This window comes from Adiantum capillus-veneris, chromosome 7, assembly GCF_014529385.1.
Source record: "Adiantum capillus-veneris isolate H3 chromosome 7, ASM1452938v2, whole genome shotgun sequence".
Taxonomy (NCBI): domain Eukaryota; kingdom Viridiplantae; phylum Streptophyta; class Polypodiopsida; order Polypodiales; family Pteridaceae; genus Adiantum; species Adiantum capillus-veneris.
The window spans coordinates 109,801,815-109,809,246 of NC_140937.1; positions in this window are offsets into that span (position 1 = coordinate 109,801,815).

Consider the following 7,432-nt stretch of genomic DNA (forward strand, 5'->3'; position numbering starts at 1 on the left):
AGAACAACCAAACACAAGAACAGAGGTGGATGACATACCCAAACGCGGAATTGGAAAAGCAGAGACTTGAAATGTGCCAGAGAATGATCGAGACTGCACAAGCCTTATTAGAACCACCAGGAGAAACAATGAATTGTGGAACGGAAAACCCAATTCAGCAAGAGACTATCATTTCACGGGTACCTGAAAAGACTCCCAGTGCACAAAAGCCTGAAAATACACACAAGGATGACCGCATAGTATTGAACACAACCGATCAGGAGATAGAGCGTTTTCATCCAATCATACAGAGGTCTTACGGAAGAGATGAGGATTACAATGAATTTTGGAAACAAGTGAGAGAGGCAAACTTTGCAAACGAGCTAAGTTGCCAAGCTAATCAGACAAATTGGGAAAAGGACATCAGGAATCCTCCCATAGTGGAATTTGAGGCAGGATCTCAAGTGGACTTGGATCTGCAATCTTACTGGGGAGATGGGGACTCTGTTAGAACAATGGAGAGCAAACCTCATTCACTGAATACCTTACCTTCATACTTAGGAGAGTATGAAGCAAAATCCGAGATTAGAGCACTTCCCTCACGAAGAATCTCATCGGATTGATAGAGATCTTGTCAACACCAGTGACATGCACTATCACTCTAGCTGAGCTTTTGAGGCTAAGACCACATATGTGGACCACTGTAGGAAAATGCTTGGAGAAATTTGGGATAAAAGACCCAACATCGAAATTGCAAGAGGGTATACAAGAGCTGAGCAAACCACAAAAGAACGCTAAGCCTGTACCCTTAAACAAGGTCAGAGAGTATTGCGAAGGTGAAGAGGGGAATACAACCTTACCAGTTGAATTCCAAGGCGTGAACATGATGGAAATACTAGACAGCGGAGCTGGGGTAGCCATTGCTACAAAAGAAATCTGGAAAAAATGGGGGAAACCAGCAATAAGGAAGACTAGGTTGAAACTCCAATTAGCAGATGGACACATGGAGAAACCTATGGGGTTATTAGAGAAAGTCGTAGTGACTTCTTGCGGCATTGAATACGAACATACTTTTGCTATTGTCGATTTTGGCAAGGAGAATAACTATGATATCATACTGGGAAGACCATTCATGAGACAGTTGAAAATGGTCCAGGATTGGGGCTACGATCACATATACCTGAGAAATATGGAAACCACTACACGTGTGAACCTGAAAGACCATAGCTACAAAGAGGTGAACCGAACACCGGTAGAGGAGTTTGATTCAACTACTTTGGCGGGATCCGAATTTCCAGCCTGGTTAGGTAAGCCCAAGGAGTTATGGATGTGTGGAGCCTCTAAATGTGGAAGTCTGAGGCGAGAAGAATATGTTTTAGAAAGGGCTATCGAAGACGAAAATTATATAGGAGAACCCTTTCCAGAGGACACGCTTGAACCATTAGAATGGACACACATTCTAGCAACCCTAGATGTTTGTGCAATTCCGGATGGTCCCACAACAAAATTTTGCGACAAGGACGGGTACGACGTGGTTCCGTACTTCATGTTGAGAATTGTACTCGAAAAAGAAACTAAAAAGAACGATACACTGGAAAAGGAAGATGAAGAAGAGGTGTTTCACGACATTCCCGATCATCCAGAGTGGGGAAATGAAGCAGACAACGAGTCAACGGACAATTCAAGCGGAAACGAAGAAACTATAACGGATGTCAGATTTTATGATTTTCCAAACCAAACTAAACAACGCCAGAAACGCTATAGAGCAAAGAGAAAAACAAAGGGGGTTAGAACCAATCCGATGCCTAGACTAAGAGGAAAAAATCAATTCCTAATGCTAGTAAAGGCGGAAGATTGTGTTAAGGACAAGATTTCTGGAAGAATGAGAGGCAATGATCAAAAGAGCTTACGAAAAGACAAAAGAAGCTCAAGAAATCAAGTTCAAAGGAATGAAACGAAAACTAAAACAGAAAAATAAAAAAAGAACAAGCGCAACAGAGAACACACGGAGTCCAAGTTAGAACGTAGAAACAAGTATAGAGAGCTCAAGAAAACTATGAAAGAAGTTTGGACGATAGAAATTGTGAGTGATCGAGGCACACATTTTATAAATGAAGTGATAGAGATCCTTCTAGATGAATTCATGGTAATCCATAGGAAATCAGCCCCGTATCATCCACAAGCAAACGGACAAGCTGAAGCAACAAACAAAACCATATGCACAGTCCTTACGAAGATTGTATCTGAGTCGAGAACTGACTGGGACCAGAAGTTGTATTCAACATTATGGGCATATAGGGTAGCATATAAAACATCAATAGGAACGACCCCATATAACATGGTTTTTGGGGTAAATGCTATCCTACCAATAGAATTCTTGATTTCAAATTTAAGGGTGGCTAAGGATCTAGAGTGGACAGGGCACGAGCTTTCTGATAGAATAGATGACCTGGAAAAGCTAGACGAGCTTCGCCTAAAAGCAGTAGCTTCTATCTACGCTCAAAAAAGGCGACAAAAGGAATTTTTTGATAAGCATGTGCGGACTAAAGAGTTTAAGGTTGGGGACTATGTCTTAGTTTACACTCTAAAACAGCATGCTAAGAAGCTTAAAAAGAGAGGAATGGGACCTCTGGTGATTAAAGATCTATCACCAAGTGGAGCTGTCAAGCTTGCTACATTAGACGGAGAAGAAATGCCCAATTGGATTAGTGGATGCAGAGTGAAAAAGTATCTTTTGCCGCTAACCCAAGACATGCTTCTCAAAATACATCAAGAAGAGCTGCGTGTCCAGGAAAAGAAAAATATTGTGGAGGAAGCGCAAGCCGAGGCGAAGGAAAGAATGGAGAAAAGAAGACTACTACGTCTGAAACAGCGCAATGAAGGAGCAATACGAATAAACGCAGTCAGTATAACAGAAATGGATAATGACAAAGAAGAACCCATCATTGAATGCAAAGTAGGAACCAACCAAATCAAAGCCAGAGCACTATTGGATTCAGGAGCTCAAACTAACCTACTTTCACTCAGTTTGTATAGACAATTGACAAATGACACTAAACTACAAACTGCCAAGCAAGAGTTAAAGAGTTACTCTGAGAATTCAATCAAAACTGTCGGATGCACAGTTTTACATATACAGATTAACCAGTATGTGTATCCTCATATGTTTTACGTGGTTGAAGACCAAGCTACACAACATCCATTATTGCTAGGACAACCATGGCAGAAACAATACAATGCAATGATTGACTGGAGTTCTAAATCAGTGCTTATCAAATACGAAGGTGAAAGTCAATCAATTAAGTTCACCAAAGGAGCAGAGCCAAATCCAAAGGAAGAATCCAAGAACAAAGGTAAACAACAACCAGAGAAAAAGAAGAAGCAATGGCAACCAAAAGTTTCTATACAACTGGATTGCTCTTCGACGAGGAACTCTCAACATTGGATAAGGAAGACAAGCAATAATATAACAGCTCAACCTTGGGAAAAAATGGAGTCAAAGTTGGTATGGAGACCAAAAAAGGTTGTGCCAGAGAACACAAAGGTGGAAAACAGAGTCTTCAATACCAGACAACAGAGTGATTCCAGACAATCAAGGACAGTGAAACAGATCTGGATTCCAAAGAAGTTCATGACGGCACAAAGCTATAGCAAGCAAATTTGGATCCCAAGGATTTGTAAACAGGAACTCCCTTCAGTACAATCCACGGAAACTCCTAGGTATTTCAAGGCGAGGAAATCAACACAAAGAACAAAGCAGGTTTGGGTCGCAAAGAGTTTGTGGCAAGCACAAGCGAAGCGGAAGCAGATTTGGATTGTGAAAAAGAACAACAAGGTAAAGAAGAATCCATCTACTGATTCTACTACCGAAATTCCAAAACCAACCCAAAACCCGACCACCAATCCTTCAATCAAACAAAGAGCAGCTTTATTGGAAAGACTGTTGTATCATCGCTCTACAATTGCATTGTGAACTTATGACCAAAACAACTACAATGCTTCGCCCACAGACACTTCATAGTCTTCCGAGAGGACTCAGAGTAGGAGGGGGGGAGGTATACAGGTATACAGGAGCTACAAAGCAGCTACAAGCGACAAAAACAAAGAAAAACAAAAATTATATTACAAGGGCAGTGTCTTACATGATTTCGCAATTTTTATGTTTGATTGCGGATATTGATAATATTTATGCCCTTATGTACCTTGTTTTGCAACAAGAAGAGATACACAGGGTTACCAGCTATTTATTGTGTATGTTTGGAATTTTTTGGCTTCAATTTGCTATTTTCCTTTATTTTTTATGATTTTCTTGATAAAAGTAAAAGAAAAATAAAAAAGCAGGTGAAACGAGATCAGAAAAAAGAAAAGAATAGATGGTGATGATCCTAATGACAAGGGCAACCCATGGTAAAAATTGAGTACAATTCGGGAAAAGTTGCGGAAAGCCCGAAATGACAGAATTTTGGCAAAGTGGACAGATTTCTCAGAAAAAGGTCAAACGGAGTCCAAATTGAGAAATTTCAAATCCTAAAGTGCATTTCACGACGAGATAGGAGCACATGTCAAACTTGGTAACAAGTGATCCAGGAAGTCCAAAGTTAAGTATTTTTTACTTCACTTGCAGGCTCATTTGCACTATTACCCACTTGGAGAGAGCAAAGAGCACACAGGAGCATCCAGCCTTCTACAGCCTTCTACGACTGCTACAAGAGCTCAGAGGACACCAGACATGAGAGGTAGACTCGTTGCCATAAGCTTTTGATGCTTATCATTAACTTTTGTCGCGAAAACTGAGCAAAACCAAGAAACAAGAGTAGACGGGGAATGCGGTAGAATGCTAGGTAGTGGCACAACCGCCTAACCAAACCTTGCAAGAACTTATAGGTGGGTTACCCTAGTATAGAAGATGGGTTTCTAACACTCAAAGCTCGAGAAAGAACGACTAGAAAAACCCTAGGTCAACAGAGCTTGCAAGAGGCAAACAGGAAAAAGTTGTCGAAACGACACAAAACTTCTCAGGAAGCTTAACAACATCGAGGGCAATGCAACCATGGAGTATCTCCAGGTTTGGACCACCAAAAGTGGGTCAAAACAACCGATTCGACGACAGACACACAAAGCGTCATTTTGGCATAACGGCTGAAATTGACGACCGAATGAAATGAAACTTCACAAGCAGCTTCAAGTAACTATCGATGACTTATGTTTGCAAGCAAAACCCAAAAGAAAGCTGATTCACTTACCGATGGTGAAAAAGACGCTTTTGGGCAACCAAAGGGAGAAAGATGGATAGCGGGGAGCCAAAGTCAAGTTCAACCAAATAGATGGCTTCACAACATATCCAATGAGCTGAAAATGCAACTCTCGAGAAGAAAAGTTGAAGAAATTCAACTCCAAGGCAAAAAGACGACTTCGGAGACTGAAATGCCTATAAGGGGGCTTTTTAGCTAAACTGATGACTTTTTAAGTTGAAAACTAGTTAGCAGGGCTTAGGGCACTAGCACAAAGCATTCTTTGCACAAAAGGACCAACATTTCAAGAAAAGACATCATACGCGTATGATGTCTCACAGCATGAATTTCACATCCATTTCAACATTTGAGTGCATAGCCTCATTCCACATGTTAATCACATCCTATGAACCAAGTATCATGAGAATTGGAGTTAGAAAACCCAAGGAAAACCAAAAAGACACAAAGTAGGCCATAAAATTGATTTTTGGTCCTAATTTTGTCAAAATAACTCCAAACTCATTGAAACTTTGTAGGATTGTTGTTAAACACATCTACAAGCTATCTGGAACCAAAAAGCACCATTTTGACACAAAAGACATCTTACGCGTATGATGTCTATTTGCACTTACAGAGCCAAAATTGCTCATTTGTCATCATACATCCATTATATATATCTAATACATGCTACATATGAAATTTGGAACCATTTGGTCAAGAGGATCACCCCATTAGCCCAATTGAGGGAAAATCCTTCACCTAAAGCCTATTTTTGGCCCAAATCCAACATACTCAAGTCCAAACCAAGATTTGAGTAGGAACAGTCCTTCACTAGTACATGGGGAGTCCACAGAACCAATCCCATGCAAAATTGATGAAAAAGACATCATACGCGTATGATGTCTCCAGAGCCATTTTTAGCCCAAAATCTATCCAAACTTCATAAATCCACTGAATAAGCCTATCTAAATCCAAATCCAAGCTTATAGAGAAATTTGGTCCAAAAATACACTAAAAGACATCATACGCGTATAATGTCTCACTATGTGATTTTGGCACCTCAGGGCTTCAACCACCAAATAGAAGTGATCTACATGCCATTTGAAAGTGAACCACCAAGTTTTATCCAATTTGGATCATAAAATCCAATTCCCTTTCAAAATTTTGCCAAGAGCCGGAACTGGACTAAATTGGCCAAAACTTGACCAAATGGGATCCAAACTCAAATCCAAGCATATGATAATCATGTATACACTATCAGCTACAAGCACAACCAATATGAAGTCATTTTGACACAAAAGACATCATACGCGTATGATGTCTCCAGCATGATTTTGAGCCCATTTTGCATATTTTTTCACCTACCTTGCATCCTTAGGCCCTGAATAGCTCATGTTTCAATTTTCAAGTCATTTGGATAGTTAAAAGCTTCACTTCGGCTTTCAGTACTAAAAAGACGCTAACTTCTGAAATTGGAGTTACAGGATCCATGGATTCCACCAAGTCATCGGCAACGAAAAGAAAAAGACCGACAATCAAAGATGCTATTGCAGAAGCGGAACCCTTTGACATTCCAGCAGAAACCCTCAAGCCAACCAAAACTTGGGTGGAGGAAGCAGTATTGGAGAAAGAGGGAATAAAGATCTACCAGGGGACTTTCAGAGATCCTCAAGGGCAAGCGGTGGATGTATCGATGATCCCACAGGAATTGGTAGATTATAGCAGGTCAGAAGACATCAGCAGGTACCTGGAAAGGGCAGACTTGCACAATTTCTTCACCTCGAGACCATCAGGTGTGGATACAAGAAGAGTGTACGAGTTGGCAACATCCATTCAGAAGGATGGAAAAGCCACCTTGACAGCCATGGATGGAGAGAAGGTAGAAGTACAGATCACTCCACAGCTAATTGCAGACGCATTGAAGCTGCACAACAAAGGGAGCTCGACAAAGGGAAAGAAGGGAGGCCATAGAGGTCTATGGGCCCAAGAAACAGAATGCGACCTATGGAGATATGAAGGACCCAAGAGCGGCAACCCTTTGCCAACTGTACAACCAATTTCTTCATGTTTGCAGTAAAAGACCGCAAAAGTATACGACACCACCCCATGCCATTGCGACCACCATCACATGGGCATTAAAGAGCAATATGCCAAAAGAGGTGAATTACACTCAACACATCCACGAGCAAGTAATTGCCATGCACAACGAGAAGCCAAAATAC